The following is a 19,041-nucleotide window of genomic DNA, read 5'->3' as shown; positions in this document are numbered from 1 at the left end:
AAATTAACTTGTAAATTATGATTTTTTTCTGTGACTTTGCCATTATCTGTACTTGAACAAAACAATAGTTTAAAAAGTCATTTACCGTTTTGTCAACCTATAATACACTTTTTTTCTTCTTTTATTTAAAGACAAATATCTGTAAAATAACATTTTTTGCTGACAAATACAGCAGAAATTGATTTTTGATACGGACATTATTTATAGTTTTGGTCCGTTTTACAATCAACATACATTTTTGAGTTTTTTTGTGATTTTACTAAGAGTATAATTTATAAAACAGGAAAAAAAAATCTGTAAAATAAAGGTAAGTTGGTATAAAAAAAGTTTATTTTATGATTTTTTTTGCTAATTTAAAGGCAGAAACGTCCTAATCTTACAGTTACACATGGTGATTTTTCAGCTTTTTACAGATTGAATTTAAACACACTTGCTCCATAAGTTTATCGGATTCTTCTTTTACTACTTTCCAATAAATCAGGTTCTGAGTTGTTTAAACCTGCTGCTGCTCTTCACCTCCTCCAGATGATGAGAATAATGATCAGAATAATCTTCCTGCCGGTTAAACCATCACATGGCGGCTCCTTTAATTGGAGCCGACATTTAAATGAAGTAGTTAATGTGTGCCAAGGACAGAGTGATCGTGTTAACAATTAAAACGCTGCTAATGGGCCGTACCGAGCTATTCTGAGGGCTGAATCCTCCATCAGTCGGAAACCAGAGCGGACCCCTGAAGTGGGCCAAGGTCAGAACACTTCCTGGTTCCTCTGGATCATCAGCACTAACAGACCTGGGAACAGATTCTGTCGTTTAGGAAGCGTGACGCTGAAAAGAGTCCTCAGAACCCATTACTGCTGTTCAGCTCGAGTATATAGAGACATCTCCGCTGAGGAGTTTGGTTTTTGAAGGCAGAAACTAACATCAACAGAATATGTTAAGAGGAAAATGTGACTGAAATAAATTTACATTGATTAAAAGGTCAGAAGATATCATGTTAACGGGAAAATCTGAGTGAAATATAGCAGCCTATAATTAATGTCTGCTTTAAACAGAAACTACGACTTAGAAATGGTGTGTATACAAAAGAGAGAGAGAGAGATCAGCAGAGCGATGTGATAGAGAAATAGAGATCGATAGAGAAATACAGATCAATAAAGAGATAGAAATAGAGCAATAAATATCTAGAGATAGAGATCAAGAGAGATACATAGAAAGATAGAGCGAGAGAGATAAAGAGAGATAGAGAAATAGACAGAGTGATAGAGATATCAAGAGATACATAGAGAGAGAGATAGACATCGAGACAGAGAGATGTAGAGATAGAGATAAAGAGATAGATACCTTGTTTAAAGCACAACATGAATGTTTGGTTTTAAAAAATCTTTAACCCTTTAAGCTGCAGTACAAAAAAAAAAAGAAAAAAATCGCTAATATTCTATTTGTAAAAAATATGACGAGAAATACAGGAAATATTGGACGCGCATCGCGAGGTGCATTTCCTTGAAAATGACCGATTCGTGGATTATATACCGACTTCAAGACATGTTTTGGACAAAATATTTTACTGGCTTGTTTCGTCTGGATGTCCAAGGTTGGATTATGGCCGTTTTTTGTGGAATATTTTCATCTGTGTGTAACAATGAACCCGGAAATGTGAGTCGCGCTGTGTACGTTGAAGCCGTGTATAGAGAACGGATGGATGGATATTCGTTGTTTGTCGGACAAATGTGTTTATATTACCCGCTGTGGTAATCACATCTGAAAGTGGTTTATACCGGCGGATTCATTCTAAGTTTTCCATCGGCGTATAGTGTTTGTATAATCGGGTTTGCAGTTTCAGACATTTAGCAAATTGCTTATGCAGATCTCAAAGTGTACCGCGGGCGGAACACTGAAGCGCAACTGAAGCGCAAAGGATTAAATTATAGACAGGATAGATAAAGTTTGGCTAAAAAAAAAAATAATTTTACTTTGTATAGTTTTGTATTTTTGAGGAAGAATAGAAGTGGTCTCATGAACTGTTGAGATACATGGTGTAAAAGCAATAATTTATGATTTTAAACTTGTTTGTTTCATATTTGTGCCTTTGTGATGATTTGATGCATTTGCTGTTGCCATCGAACATATTCGGACCCGTCTATCACCTGGAACCATCTTCACAGACTGATTGGCTCCGTCTAATTACTGAACAATGTGCACGTGAAACTTTTGCCGTCTGTCCTTTATTTTAAGCAGCTTTCACCGTGTGGAAAAGGTGGAAATAAATGTTCATAAATGCAGTGACAAACTGATTCTTGGGCTCGTGTGGATCGAGGAAGTGAGTTGGCGAGAGGTTCTGGGCTTCATGAGATCACCGAGTGGACAAGAAAAACAGAAAGTCAGAGGGAGGAGTGTGCAGCAGGAACACAGAGCTCCAATGTGTGGGAGCTGTGAAGGCTGCAGTGTCCGTCCAGAGGAAACAAGGCTGGTCAGTGTTGGGTTTAACGCTGGAGGAAAGTTTACCGAGAAGCTGCACAGCTCTGAAGTGGGCAGCAGAGACCGAGGCAGTGTTGGAGATTTAACTCATCCTCTGCAGGTTTCCAGCCAAACGTCTGCAGAACGTTCAAGCAAACTTAGGAAAAACACGCAGAGAAGTCAAGAGAGCTGATGTTTTCTTTTCATGCTGCTGCCAAGTTTCATGCTGTCTGAAGAATAGAAAGAGCTCCACTGTGTTCTGAACATGTAAGAAAACAAATCAATTAAAAAAAAAAAGGTTAAAAAATGGTGAAAGACCGTAACTTCCAAAAACTGTAAATAAACAAATAAATGTAGTAAAAATACTTTAAATGATTTAAATACAGTAGAACTAATTTTACAGTAACACAAAATGACTATTTGTAAAAACATAAATGTGAACAATGTTTACAAATTGAATTGTTTCTTTGATTTTAATAGCATGTAATTTACCAAAAAAGGAAATATTTGTAATTTTTTCACTAACATTTGATTTTTAAAGACTAGAAAAATAAAATTTTGCTGCTTTAAGCACAATTTTACAAAACACTAAACATTTTTTCACCTGTTTTTTTAAAACATACACATCAATAAAAGAAATTTTAGCAAATTTAATTACAGAAAAATGTAATTTAATAGACACACACTGCAGATAATATTTTACTATACTATGTTGTCTGCAATTAATGAAAACAGGCAATATTTTTACATATTTTTCTAATTTTAAAAAAGCCAGAAGTTATGGTGAATATACAGATGTTTACAGGTTTTTTCCCCCTTAGGATTTCACCGTATACTTATTTTTTCTTTTACATATTTTTCCCCAAATAATTACAAATACATCAAAAAAAAAAATCTCCATTTTTGTAAATTTAAATCCAGGAGAAAAAGTGTGATTTTATACTCACACATTGCAAAATAAATGACCATTTCTAAAATTATCGATTGTTGATGTGGATAATATTTACAGTTATTGGCTGATTTTTTTAATAACTGTATATTATCACTTTTTTAAAAATAAGCCAATGTTTGAATACAATTTTAAAAAAGAAAAAAAGAAGCAGTTGGATGTCTTGTATTTCCTTTTTTGTGTCCCGTTACACGTCTAACCATAAGGTCTTTTCAAAATATCTACCAGATACAGACAATTCTGCAGAAACTTAAGTTTTTCTTTTTAATGAAGCGTTTCTAAAACTGTGTTTACAGTTGCTTTTTTAAAGTCAGTGTGGTTCAAAGTTTCCACATCGTGATCCATTACTGCAGAGAGATGCTTCTTTGTAAATAGAGCTGTTATGTAATCCCATATCGAGCGATCTGAAGGTCTTTTTAAAGGCGTTTTATTGTTTTGGGAAGACTTTTAGAGTGTTTTTTTCTCCATTCTATAACTTTGGAGGAACAAACTAAGAGCAGGTTCATCCATTCGTCTCTATCTTTTGGCTGCTGTTAACAGAAACCCTGTTTTGTCAGCAGAAACGCTCCCAGGAGCCTGAAAAATGTCCCTTCGTCTTCTTACCGAGACTAAAATATATGGTTCAATTATAGAGTGAGTTTGAGACGAACTGAACCGAGCAGGGAGGGAATGGAGATGATAACTAATGAACCAGAGGAGCCGTTTGTGGGTTAAAAACGCACAACTCTACAAAGAACTGACATCATCATGATCATTTTTAATAAAATGTGGTCATAGTTAGCATATTTATTGCAATTATTCATTGATTTTAGGAGGAAAAATGCTTTAATTGCACTTTTACATTTACATAAACAGTTCTGCTCCCACACTGGTCATTTTTCAGCTTTTTAAAACTAATTTAGGGCACAATGATGGAGACACTGTTGCATCTTAGCCACACTATTACATTCATTAGCTAATTTACCATGATTAATCACACTGTAGGGCCTTGGAATATGCATTATTGTCAGGCAAAGTAGTGTTTTGCTGAGTTTGTGTAATGTTTTAATCCTAAATATATAATTTTTAAAGGGGAAATTACTTTAGAAATGGCATTAATGGGTCTAAAACCCAACATTTGAGCTTGTTAGGCTAATTTCGAAAACCAATAATGATTATGTTCACTGGAAAGCACACGTTTTTCCACCATGTTACATACATAAATGAGGCCAATATCAGTAAAAATTCAATTTAAAGTGCATTAACTGTATCTCGACACCCTCATTTAAACACCAATAACTTGATAGCGTATTTCTTGAAGTTTTGCTTCCACCATATGTAAAAAAAAGAGCAATAACCATTTTTATTCTCTACAAAACTGCACAATTAACCCGATAAAAAAGCTCTTGCTGCTTGATATCAGTCTAATAAAATGGATATCTACTGTTTTTCAACTCTGCTTTTGCACTTGACTCAAGTTTTTTGTTTAAACACAGTGAGGTCTGCATATTATTTAGCAACAAATGGAAAAATAAATTGAGAAATTTCAGAAATCCAAGCCTTAAAAATCCATTTTATAAGGTTTAAATCTGTAATATGTATATTACTCAGGCAAAATAACACCACAGACAACATTATAGACTTTTAACTGCAGTATTTGAACTTGTTAGGTTAAACTTCTTTACTAGAAAGCACCCTGAGCTAGCCTAGCCGCGCTAGACAACCCACGGCAACGAATTTAATTCTCTTCCAGGGTGGGTCTAGTTACCCTCCATAAGGCTCGAGGTTGGATGCTCCTAAAACTGGCCGGACGAATCACCATGAAGTGTAGAGTCAGAAAGCGGGCGTAACTAAGTGACGACAGAGGCATGACGATTCTGACAGAAACAACCGGAAACAACTAGCCTAGCCACGCTAGACAACCCACAGCAACGAATTTAATTCTCTGCCAGGGTCAACAACAAAAACGACAACAGTCGCTGAGCTCCATTAGCACCGACTCTGAATAATCTTTCTGTTAACATGTCTGTAATATACTTGAGCTTCACCCATTGACTGTATAAATAAGGCTTCACCAAACTACCGCATCCTCTGATTTCCGGCGCTCTCGGAGCCTATTTGTTGCGCTGATTGGTTGTATACCTACCCAATTGCTGCAGAGTGATTTGATAGACAACCTTTTAGCCCGCCTCCCACCCTGTCAAGCGTGCCTAGACCCTTGCGTCTTCAGACCTGGGTCTAGCGCAGCTTGGCTAACCCTGAGCAGCAATAAGGCAGATATTGCTGAAAACTGGATGTTGCTTTTTGTAGAGGTTTGTGTGGGGGAAAAAAGCATTTTTTCCCTCTCTGCTTTATATCAGTCTAATAAAGCAGATGTGTAATTTTCTCAGCTGTACTTTTGCAAATGACCCAAGTTTTCTTTTTTAAACACAACGATCTCAACATTTAAAAAAATGGGAAGATAAATTGAGAAGTCTGTTCAACTCAAGCGATGCAAATCACTTCTTGCGTTTAACTTCGTACACGAACGTCTGTGGATTGCGTTTCTGTTTTTGGGCTTTGAGAGCATCTGTTTTATGTCCCACACAGCAAACATCCTCAGCCATCAGAGTCGCTGCAGGAGGTGGCTCATAGGAGCTTCCTGCTGCTCCATTGATCGGCCGAGAGAGACATCTAATCCATGCTGATCACCGTCTGCAGCCTCTTGTTTCACCGTATTGAACCGGAGGACGTCCAGGCGTGGCTTCAGATCCAGCCCAAGACGGTGACTCAGAGTCGCTTATATCACTCAGCTGCCCTTCTTTCATCTCCTCTCCATGAAGCCGGGCTTAGCGAGCCGATCAGCGGAGCCCCGGCCTTTGATTAAAGTCAGATTATCACCCTCTTTAGGCCAAAGCAGCTTGAGGAGATTGTTTATTCTCCCTGCGGTCTCAGTTTGCCTTCACGCTTTATCTGTTCGGAGGTGTTTTTCATGTCGCCGCTGCACAAGTGAGAGTGGGTGACGCCGCTTCAGGCCTCTTGTCAAACCGTTGGGCCGAAGGTGGATGAAAGAAGCGGCTTTCTGCGCTTCAAGCTCCCACATTAACTCCACTTCCTCCAGTTTAAAATCCGTCTCTCGGTCCCGAAGCAGCAGCAGACTCATTGACTCGCTGAGCCACTAAATCACTTCTGTTCACGGCATCGATTCGCCGTGTCGCCGTCCATTTCTTACCCGTTTGGCGAGTCACCGCTTCCACGATGCGTCCGGTTTAGCCTGAGGTGACCGGTGAAGTTTAGAAAAAACTGCTTCTATCTGGAACTCAAGGTTCAGCTTCACAGAAAAATTTGAGATTTGAGTATAAAATGAAGTAAGGATGTCAATGTAAAGCCAAAGTTAATCAGTAGCAAAAAGCCAGCACAGTTGACAATTTCCTGCATATTCCAAGCACTAATCACCCTAGAAGTCTTTGTCATGGTGTCCATTTTGTGCTAAATCTCCAGTGACTGCTTTTAGATTCACATATTTAGAAACAAATTTGAGATCTGAGGATGAAACAAAGTATAAAGATGCAAATTTAAAGCCAAAGTTGGCAGCGTTATCAAGACATAGCTAATTAATCAACACCACAGTGCAGTACAGCTGACAATTTCCTGCATCTTTGGTTATTTGGCAACCATTAATCACCCTAGAAGTCTTTGTCATGGTGCCCATTTTCGGCTAAATCCCCACAATGACTGCTTTCAGATTCGGAGATTCAACCACAGTTATGCAGATGTTGCCACATTATAGGCTGCCTTCTTTTTCTTTTGCACAACATTAATGCTACAGTCAGACAGATTGTTTATTTCCACTCAAGGTTTATCTACAGATTTATATATAAAATAAATACCTAATTTACAGAGTGGACAAGGATGAGGCAGCAGGAGCATATGAAGGTTTAAATAATTGTTCTAATTTATGACCTTAGTGATGTATTGAAGCATAATTAAACTAATCTGTAACATCATATCTATATTTTAATATTGCATTATTAATTACCTTTAAATACTAGCAGATTATCAACTGAAAAATAACAGAAATATATTGTAGATATATTAGAATATGTATTAAAAACATAATAAAAGCCTGTAATTTAACAGAATAAAATAGTCCAGACATGTTAGCAAAATTACACAAAATAGATGTCAAAATCCGCTATAAAACAGAAATTAACTGGACATTATTGACTTTTTTGGCTTGCTTTTGTTTGTTTTTATGGCAACGTAAACATCATTGTACTTTCTGATTCTACTACATATTATCCATACTTCCAAAAAAACAAAAAAAAAACACAGGTAAATCTTTAAAAAAAAAGTTTTATTTAAGCTGTAAATTTATACTTTGAGAGATTTTACAAAATCAAGAGAAAATCTGCAAAATTAACAGAAAATTGTCTCAAAAATTACAGCTACAAATAAAAACATTAATAGATTATTATAGAACATAAATTTCAGACTTTAATAGATTTTATTAAAAGAAAAGATAGACTCCATAACATAACACTAATTTGCTGAAAAAAAAGTAAAATTAGAGTTTTTAGTGAACGTACAGATAAAAAATGTCACAAAATTTCCTTTTTACAGTGCAGATTATGCAGTCCCTGCTTCTTTTTGCTCAAACACTTCAAAGCTACTCTGAAATACACAAATTGTAATTTTGAAGCAATTTAGCCACACGAGTTTAAGCTGGAAACTGATTCTGCAAACTAACAGGATTCACATCTTTAGGTTACTTTTGTATGAAAACCCAGAAATTCTCAAATCCTTGATCCTCTGCTGTGCTTTTCTGCTTACTTTATTTGTGGTTTGTCTTCTAGCATAAAGCAGAAACACTATAATGCACCTTTAGCCGCTTCTTTTATTTAAAAATAACCTGATAATGTGCAAAGTTTAAAAGTGGCATCAGTCCAAAGCTTTCAGAGGAGGATGAACCAAAATTGAGATTAATCCCCTGCAGCTAAATAGTTGTTTTTACTTCAACTAATGCATTTTATTCAGCTAAAATAGCTGCTGCTGCTGCTGAGGAGGGACATTATTATTATTTTTCACCGGCTGGATTTCACAGTTAAGTCTCCGAGCTTACCAACGTGAACATCATAATCCTGCACTGAGGAACCAGTCAGCTCGGTCAGAAATAATCCGACCCGCAGAAAGCAGAGCTCTGTTCTGCCCTTGAGCAAGGCGATTCCAGGTGTGAACGGAGGTGAATGAGGGTCTGTGTGTGCAGCAGGGCGTCGCCGGCCGAACCCAAACCTGTACGAATACGCGGGAAAAACAACATAAAAAGCCGCGCACAATATCTGCATATTCATGAAAGCGGCCCGTAACAGCAGGTTTCTGATCAAACGTCTGCAGCGCCGCCCTTCCTGAGAGCAAACAAGAAGCTGATTTAGAGCCGCTGGAGTTTACCTGCTGCAGACACTGAGGCTCTGTTCATTCAGCAGCAGCATAAACGCAGCTCTGTGGACTGCCTTTAAACACTGAGTCTCTGTGAGGCTTTAATGTGCGAATCTGCAGGTTTACTGGGAACCAGTCACCTAGGAACTAATTAAAGAATCAATCCGAGTCTCCTCTGATGTTACTGAAGGAAGGAAACAGATTTTAAGATGCTAATTTGTACTTTTGAATGGTTTTACATTGTTTTATATTTTACATTGGTCAAAAAAAGATGCAGTTCGTGTTTTCTTTAAAAAGGTCACTACCATGTAAATGTGCCCTTTTGAGTAATTTTAATTTAAAAAACATGAGAAAATCTCTAAACAATTGTGTATAAAATTACTGTGAAAAATTGTTGGAAAAAAATCATTAGCAAGCAAATTTGAATTTGAGGGATTTTATTAAAACTGAGAATTTGTAAAAAATGAATTGTGAAATAACTTTTTTAAAAAAGGTTAATCAACAAGTGAATTTTTATTTTTCTCAGATTTTTTAACTGTAAAAATCTCCAAATTAACAGTAAAATAATAAAGAAAAGTACATTTGGACTTTTGAGTGACTAAAAAAGTAAAATGCTCAAAAAAATGTCTCTTATTGAGTAATTTTCTACTTAAAATAAAAAAAAAACATTCATTAATTGCTATTTTACAGTTTGGTTAAAACTACAGATAACTCCCAAAATCTTTTTTTTAACATGCCAAAAACTGGTACAATTAGATATGAATATAGATCTCAAAATATATATTTTGAAAATGACTAATTTTATATATTACTTTTTGAAGTAACAGTAAATAATTGTCAAAGACTATTTTTGCTGATTTAAATGCAGAAAATTTACAGTTAAACGTAAAAGTGTTTGTAAAAACACATTTATGCACAAACTGGGCCGTTTTTCTTTTTTACATCAGCATTTAAATTAATACGTTTTTCCTCAGATTTTACAAGCTTTTACCTGTAGTTTAACAAAACAAAGGAATCTATGAAATACCAGTAGGTGGTTCAAAGTTTTTTAGTTAAAAATATTCACTATTTTTAACAGTGTAAGGATAGGAGGACGTCACATGAAGACAGGAGGAGGATGGATGGAGGACAACAAAGAGGCCCAGAGACAGAAAATGAACCCAGGCTGCTCTGCCGAGTCCTTCCCAGGACAAGCACCTCTGGGCCGGGCTGCCAGTCAGCCGGGCGGGGGGCTGGAGGTGGAGGAGGAGCAGCTGTCAGCCTCCCTGACCTCCTCCAGGTTCCCCTCCACCTCCCTCTCACTCATCCTGAAGGCCCACTTTCATTCCTTTTTAATAGAAACGTTCCCCACTGCTGCCGTCATGCAAAACCCCACACCGCTCATCGTACGCTTCACAGCCGATCTCTAGAGGACGGCGAAGAAATGCATCATTTATCGAGCTTCCTTCACAACCTTCTGATCCCTTAAACACACTGGAGGGTCTGAATAGAATGATTTATTTTTAAAAACTCCAAAAATTACAGCATTTATCATAGCTGGAAGCTGTAGAAACAGAAGTAATCCTCAGATGTCCCACTTTCCAACAGTCCTTGAACATCTCATCTGCAAAGTGCAGTTTAATTAAAGAAATTTACCAAATCTAACTTTAAAATTAGGACTTTTTTGTCAAAATCTCTATTTTGCATGTCACTCAAAAATTGTACCAGTTTCGTTGATTTAAAAAATAAATTAGTATCATTTTATAGTCAAACGCTGCAAAAACAAATTACCCTGAGTACAAATACATTGTGTCATTTTCATGTCTTCTCTTGTCATTTTTGCACGTTTTTGTAATTTTTGCATCTTTTTCTATCATTTTCTATCGTTATGTTTGAATATTTTTCTATAATTTTTGCATCTCTGTCATTTTCATGTATTTTGTGGTCATTTTTGCAACTTTTTCTATAATTTTATATCTTTTTCTGTCCTAACATCCGTCTATCATTTTTGCATGTCTTTATATCATATCCATATCTTCTGTTGTCATTTTTGTATCTTTTTCTAGAATTTTATAGTTTTCTGACATTTGTACATCTTTTCTATCATTTTAGCACCTTTTCTGTAATTTTTCCATTTTTTGCATCTTTTTCTGACATTTTTGCATATTTTCTATCATTTTAGCACATTTTCTGTAATTTTTCCATATTTTTCTATAATTTTTGCATCTTTTTCTGACATTTTTTGCATATTTTCTATTATTTTAGCACCTTTTCTGTAATTTTTCCATATCTTTCTATAATTTTTGCATCTTTTCTATCATTTTATCACCTTTTTCTGTCATTTTTACCAATCATTTTTGCCATTTTTTTCAAGATGAGTTCTGAGTTCTCTCTTCTTCATGGTTGTTCTGTTCCCACAGAGGTGCAGGACTTCATACTGCAGTGAAAAATTAGCCATAGTGGGGTAAGAAGTGGCTAAATAAACACCAACAGGGTTAAATCCATTTGATACACAACATCTGAATAAATATGATCAGTGACAGTTTATGCGGCACTTGAAATTCCTCCTGAACCTCCTCTGAACGAGCACATTCATCAAATAAACTCTGAATTTTTCGATTAGCTGCAGCTCTTGATGAAACATGGAGCAGAAATTTCAAGAAATCCCACATGCGAATATTTGCAGCGCTAAACCCACAACAAATAAACTCCTGCTGAGCTTCACATCAACAACCTCGCCTCTGTTTTGTCACAACGGAGCAGCGAATGTCCTCCAGCGCTGAGCAGAGAAACCCCTGGATAATCGGGGAATTAGCCGCCTGTTTGTTCTGGCAGACGCCGAGCACGTCGCAATTTTAGCTCGAAAACTTTTCAGAGAATCCAGCCCAAGGTCACCGAGCTGCTCTGATGGGTTTCAAGGGCAGCAGCCACCAGACGGAGGGGGGAAAAAAACCCGAACCGGCGAGGTCAAGAAACGTCCAGAAAGTGTCCGGATTCAGTGTTTGGGCCTCGCAGGCTTCCAGCCGCGTGAGAAGCAGCCGGTCGCATCGAAACAGCAGGACATGAAGCGGCAGATAACAGCAGCAGCAAAGGAAGGTCAAAGACAAACAGTCGGAGGGCAGGTGAGCAGCAGACGGGCAAAATAAGGGAGAAAACTACAGGAAATAAAAGAGCAAGAGGGCAGAAAAGAAGAAGTAGTAAAAAGTGAAAACAAACAAAAGGATTCAAGTCATTCCTAAAAAAAATCTACAAACTCAGACAAGATTCCACCAGACCTCTTCAGAATCAGCTGATTCTTCATCTACAGTAACTTTAGTCTGGTTAATGAAGCCATGCAAAGTTTTACCTTCCTACTGTGAATATTTTGTGCTTTTTAATGAACTTTTTGCATCATTTCTGAGTCTCAGAACTTCATCAGTACAGCAGATACACACATGACGATATAGGATGAAAAATAAATCAGAGTTCTGATAAAAACTGACACCAGATCGGTTTTACATTCGTCCTGGTGTCACAATCTAAACACTAAATCTGGTTTTTAGTTAACTTGTTCTAACTTTGAGCATCACTATTATGTTATCCATCATAGTTTCATGTCACAAAGAGACAAAACCGTCCCAAAGACACAAAGCGATCAAAATGTCACAATAAATGACACAAATGAGACACAAAAGAAAAACAGGACACAATATGCCTAAATCTAGACAAAGCAAAAAAACAAGGCACAAAACAAGAAAAACAAGACAAAACAGGGCGGAAGGGACACAAAAATGACAAAAATGAACAGAAACCTGTCCCAAAGACACACAAACCAACACAAAACTGATACAAGATGACAGAAAGGAGGCAAAAAATGACAAAGAGGAGCACAAAACAACAAAAACCAAAGAAAAACACGACACAAAATGTCTAAATCCGGCCACAAAGCAAAAAAAACAAGACACTGTACAAGAAAAACATGACAAAACAGAAGGAAAGGGACGCAAAATGACAAAAACGACAAGCAAAATGACCCCAATGAGAAAAAAAACGGCCCCAAAGTCGCACAAAACGACACGAGATGAAAGAAGGGAGGCAAAAAAAAGACACAGAATGAGAACAAGAAGACACAAAGCAGGAAGAAACAGACACAAAATGACAAAAACGACAAGCAAAATGACCACAACGAGAAAAAACTGCCCCAAAGTCGCACAAAATGACACGAAATGAAAGAAGGGAGCCAAAAAAAGACAGAATGAGAACAACAAGACATAAAACAGAAGGAAAGAGACGCAAAATGACAAAAACAACAAACAAAATGACCCCAATGAGAAAAAACTGCCCCAAAGACGCAAAAAAACGACCCGAAATGGAAGAAAAGAGCCAAAAAAGACACAAAATAAGAAAGGAGACACAAAATGACTGACTAAATCAGTTTTACATCCATCCAGGTGTTACAGTCTAAAAACTAAACCTGTTTTTTCTTCAAATCAACTTTGAGCATCGATATTATGGGATGTATTGGAGTTTCGTGTCACAGAGGCGTAAAACATTAAAAAACGTCACACTCAACGACAAAAACAAGACACAAATTTACACAAAGCAAGAAATTCATTCTATTTCGTGGAGTTCTTCACTGTCAGGACTCTGCATTCACCACAGTTCTGGTGTTCACGGCTCATTTGAGACGTACGTTTGTGTGGTTTGGCTGATTTAAAATCAAAAGTTTGTTGAGCTTCTACTCTCAGCACAGTCTTTATAAACTACTTCTATATACTCAAATGTTCAGCGCAGAAGAAATGCAAAAACTAGCATTTACACCAACAACACACGTCACTGCGGGCAAAAACTGAAGATCTAAACCTAAACAGGACTTCCAACAAACGCATATCGTCCCCACAGAGCGTCATTTAATCCAAAAGTCACATTTTAAGTTAATACTGAGGCATGTTTACTGTAAAATGAAGTGGATAAAATCTGTTTCCATCCACGTTAAAAAGCTTCAGCAGCAGCTCTAGAGTCATAATTTGAGCTGGAACGGTGATTCAAAGCCGCTCTCACACCGAACCTCTCCTGCATCATCCACACGGGAGCACGTAGGTGGATTATTATGGGATATCGGGGTGATTCAAGCACAGACCTGGAGGTGAGATGATGACCGATTATAAAAACAGTTCTGGCATTGTTCTGTGAAACGTGGATACAGATATCTGGTGAATGTTTCTGCTTCAGTCACACATCTTTGCATACAGAGAACTCAAAAAATGACTCAAAAAAATCTACAGAATCCAGATTACTCGAGTCACACATCCACACACTGAAAATTTGAGGCTGTTTGAGGAACAATATCTGAGGAACGATTAAAGATAAAAGCCTGAAATTCTCCCTGTTTATGTCACTGATTACTGAGGTCTTCAAAGAGACACAAAACGACAACAAAGTGACATAAAGCAACCACAAAAAGGCAAAAAAGGTCTACAAAAAGCCACAAATAACCACAAAGAGACAGAAGAATCTACAAAGAAACTAAATAAATGCAAAACCACCACAGACTAATTAGAAATATCTATGAATAGACACAAAAGGACAACGAAGTGACAATCACAAAAAGACAAAATCGTCTACAAAAAGACACAAATGACCACGAGACAAAAAATAATAATCTACAAGGAAAGAAATCACCACAAACTAATTAAAACATCTATTAAGAGACACAAAAGGACAACAAAGTGACATAAATCAATCACAAAAAGATGAAAAATATGTACAAAGAGACACCAAATGACCACAAAAAAGCAAAACAATCACAAAGAAATTAAAAATATCTATAAAGAGACACAAAAGGACAACAAAGTGACATAAATTAACCACAGAAAGGTGAAAAATGTGTATAAAGAGACACCAAATGACCACAAAAACACACAAAATGACCACAAAGAGACACAAATGGACCACACGTAGGCCTAAAGCGACACTAAATTATGACAAAGACACAAAACAGCCACAAAGAGAAACAAAACAACCAAAGAGACACAAAAAACACTGATGACCCACTTTCATTGGGTTTTTTCTCACATTAAAAGCCTGAAATTCTTTATTTCCCATCATATCACTGATGACTGAGAGCTACAAAGAGACACAAAACAACAACAAAGTGACACAAATAAACCATAAAAAAGACAAAAAGTACCTACAAGAAGTCCCAAATGACAAGAAAGAGACCAAAAAAAACCTACAAAGAAACACAAAATAACCAGAAAGACACAAAACCACCACAAGCTAATTAAAAATATCTACAAAGAGACACAAAATGGCAACAAAGTGACACAAATCAACAATAAAAAAGACAAAAAGTACCTACAAGAAGTCCCAAATGATGAGAAAAAGACAAAAAAAAAACCACAAAGAAACCCAAAATAACCAGAAAGACACAAAACCACCACAAACCAATTAGAAAATATCTATAAAGAGACACAAAACGACAACAAACTGACATAAATCAACAATAAAAAGACAAAAAGTACCAACAAAAAGTCCCACATGACGAGAAAGAAAAAAAAACCTACGAAGAAACACAAAATAACCACAAAGAGACACAAAACCACCACAAACTAATTAGAAACATCTATAAAGAGACACAAAAGGAGAACAGCGTGGTGGTGATGTGAGCTGGAAGAACTGACTACAAGAAAAGTCTGATAGAACGTCATTTAATCTGATTTAAGGTCTTGGTTACACTGAGTTGTTTGTTGACTCTACATGTGCACAGAAAAAAAAAAATCAGCAAACAGCAGAAGAAAAACACCAAAAAGCAAGATTTGGCAGCAAAAGTACAGTTGGAAAGGATAAAGTTGACAAAAAGAGAGGTTTTCTGTCAGGAGATTCACAAAGCGGCAAACGTGAGCATTTAAATCAGCAGCACAAAGCTCAACGACAAATCTGAATATCATCCGAAACAAAAAAAACACTATTTCAGACATCTTTGTCGGAGTTGCACCAGATATTTTACTACCAAATGGAGTCACTCCAGTCATGTGGGGAAGATTCCTAGATTGCAGTGTCAGGTTGTTCTCCAGTACTGTGCAGCCATGCAAAAAAAAAAAAAAACACCGTTTTTGAAGCTTTCGCCAGCTGGAGAAAGGTTCCAAACTGCTTTTTTTTTTTTTTTTAAGATTATTTCTTGCTTTCTTTGCAGTTTGATTCCCCTGAATAATCACCTCGATCACTCTAGATCAGGAGTGTCAAACATGCGGCCCACGGCCCAAAACTGGCCCCCAACAGGGTCCAATCCGGCCCGCTAGACGACTTTGTAACGTGGAAAAATTCCAGAGAAGACATTAACTGCAGATTGTAAATTTGTAAAAGCATAAATTTAAAATAATTCCAGACCATGACAAGTACTTTTGATCATAAAGTAAAATACTAGATTGTTTTGTTGTCATTTTGGGTCTCATTTTTGTAATATTTTGTCTTATTTTTGTTGTTTTTTTGTCTGACCTTTGACATGTTTATTTTTGTCTTATATTTGTCATTTTGCTTTATTCAATGTTTTGTATCGTTTTTATCATTTTGTGGGGGGTTTTGTCTCGCTTGTGTGGCTAGTGGACGTTGTTTTGTTTTTCGCTTTTGTCATTTTGGGTCTCGTTTGTGCGATTTGTGTAAATTTTTTTGTCGCTTTGTAACTTTTGTCTCTGTTTTGTGTCATTTGTCTCTTTTTGCATCTGATTTTTGTCATATTTTGCCTTGTTTTTGTTGGGTTTTTTTTATCTTTTTTGTCGTTTTGATCATAAAGTGAAATACTACATCACTCAGCTCCAGATAGAGGAGACTAAATGTTGTGTACCTTTGTAGAAACACTGTTTATAGGTTATTATGCTGTGATTTTACTGGTCGCTTGAGATCAAATTGAGCCGAATGTGGCTCCTGAACTAAAAAGAGTTCGACACCTCTGCTCTAGACTGATTCATTCTTTCCAAAATCAGTCATTCATGGGTATTTTTGCATCACAGAGAAGCAAAATATGTCTTCCCCAGCCCTAATCTGACTCTATGCACATGTGAGGCGACATATGACTCCAACTGTTTTAATCCGCCCTGTGCTCTCACTGGGAACCTATAATACTCTCAAACTGTTATTTCATCTTTTTCCCTCTAATTTGTGCCACCACAACTTGTCTGATAGGTTTAACAGCCAACAACAGACACAATGCTTCCTCCGAGTGCAATTGTGTCCACCCAAAAAGCACTATAATTACAGTATTGCATCCCTGAAACCAAACAAACATGTCCTCTTCATGCTCGGTAGGAAGTCTGAAAACTCTCTAGCAAATTAAAAAAAAAATCAAATAGAACAGCCCATAAATGTCTGCATGAAAACTTATTGGCTGCTTTATCACGGCAGGGAGACACACAGCAGCATTCATCAGCCGGAGCCATTCAGCAGCAACTGTCCATAAATAAAAGTGTGCAGAGAGCAGCCGCCCTCCGTCAGCCTCTCTGGGATGTTTCACCTGATTAATCAGCAGCTCCTATGTGTTACAACCACCACAATCCAATAGGACTGACTCTCTCAGACCCTGCTTCATCTCCACAGCCGAGATTCTGTCATCAAAGCCGTTTATGTGCTGCTTCAAGGATTCCACTTTGACCACATCTGGTGCAGTTTTGCCAGCAAGTCGTGCAGGTTGTAGCTCCATTGAAAGCTCAGAAAACTCTCAAAAATCACAAATGCAGCAGCTTCAAACCACAATATCCTCCCCAAGCTTCGCAGAAATGGTAATTTAATTAGCGAGTTTAAGTGAATTAACACGTCTGCAGCAGAGAGCGCGCGCTCGTTTTAGGAGGAAAGCGAAGATTTAATTGGATGTAATTGCGCCAAATTGATATTAATTAGCAGCACGGATTCACAAGTGCACTTATGGGTCATTTTCAGTGGGAAATACAAGAAAGTTGGAGCATAAACTTAATGAAGAAGAGGAATTAGCTGGAGCACGTGAACATCTTGAAGAATTTGAATTTACGAGCCAAATCTTGATAGAAAAAAAAATCCAAATTCATGCTGAATTACGCACTGTGGTCCTATTCTTACAGGAGCAATCACATTTTTACTATTTTTGAAGATTTTAGCTCATCCATCAGTTCAATTTATAATATCAATCTAACGGCTTGCTTCTTTGAAACCAGCTAAAAGTGGATCTCCAACACAGAGAAAGACGGTTTACGCGGCTGATGCGCAATTACGCATAAGCGCCAAAATATCACCAATTTCTTCAAACAAACAAACAAACAGACACAGTTAATTCACCAGAAATGTGTTAAAATGAAACTTCACAGCAACGCATGTTTCGCCGTTTTCACTCCAGTAAATCAAGCCACCTGGAAATATCGCATCAGGAATCAGCTTCGCCAAATCCAAACTTTTTGCCTCGACACCGCTCCTCTCCCTCCTCTTCCACCGTGTTTGCGTGTGAAACAGAAGCGACAGAAAAGGCGTTCTTGTTTCCTTACCGGCCCCGTTCCTTTTCCTACTTTCCCCGGTGCTCCGTGTCAGTGCCCAGCTACAGAGGGAACAGATGCGTAAAGACTGGCTGCCAAGGCGAGCAGCGGACCTGTCCAGAGCAGCGGTTTGGTCAAGGTGGACGCAGTGGAAGAGGCTCTGGAAGGAGGAGGGGTTTCACAATGAAGGCATGTAAAGTTTCTGTGGACAAAAAGATGAACGACGACAAGAAAAATGCATGGCACAGGTTAGAAAGACGCTCCATAAATGCGCACAAATGCCATAAAAAGAGAAAAATCACAACATAGCTCAGCATTTAGAGGATTTACCTTGTTTTACTTTAACGACTGACTACAATTCCACTCAAATAGACATTTATTTTGAAATTCAACACCAGATGCGTGTTTTCTTCCTGTGATTTGACTTTAATCGGCTCAAACACAGATCAGCTGCTGGACTCCAGCTGAGCGTCATCCACATCGTTCTTCACACCTGAGACTGTGATTAACACTGACAAAACCCTTTCTATTGTTCAAACTTTCCCTTGATTTCACAACAAACGTCGTGTATTTATGGTATTTGTAGACTATATGCTGCACCAACACTCTCAAAATGTGTGTTTTTAGGCTCAGCAACAATAAATAAATACAAAAATGACAGTTTGAATCAATATCTTTGAATTTAAAGACATTTTTTATGTTTGAGTTCCTGGAATTTGCATTTCCTGTACAGTCAAAGCTGTTTTTAACAAGTAACTGTTTGGAATTAGTAACACGTGGTAAGATAGAGGT

General features: G+C 37.3%; 1 protein-coding gene across 1 annotated transcript in view; it reads right to left on the bottom strand.

Annotated features, from left to right (window-relative positions):
• znf385c (zinc finger protein 385C) overlaps positions 1 to 18,402 on the bottom strand; it is a 213,671-nt gene extending 195,269 nt beyond the window's left edge. Inside the window, exon 1 of the mRNA XM_022207387.2 lies at positions 18,262 to 18,402. The gene's annotated coding sequence lies outside the window, so the exon portion shown is untranslated. The remainder of the gene's footprint in view (positions 1 to 18,261) is intronic.
• Positions 18,403 to 19,041: the final 639 nt, after the last annotated feature.

The sequence above is a fragment of the Acanthochromis polyacanthus genome, chromosome 21, assembly GCF_021347895.1.
Source record: "Acanthochromis polyacanthus isolate Apoly-LR-REF ecotype Palm Island chromosome 21, KAUST_Apoly_ChrSc, whole genome shotgun sequence".
Classification (NCBI taxonomy): Eukaryota; Metazoa; Chordata; class Actinopteri; family Pomacentridae; genus Acanthochromis; species Acanthochromis polyacanthus.
Note: the sequence above shows the minus strand (reverse complement) of the source record. Positions and strands in the feature narration are given on the sequence as shown.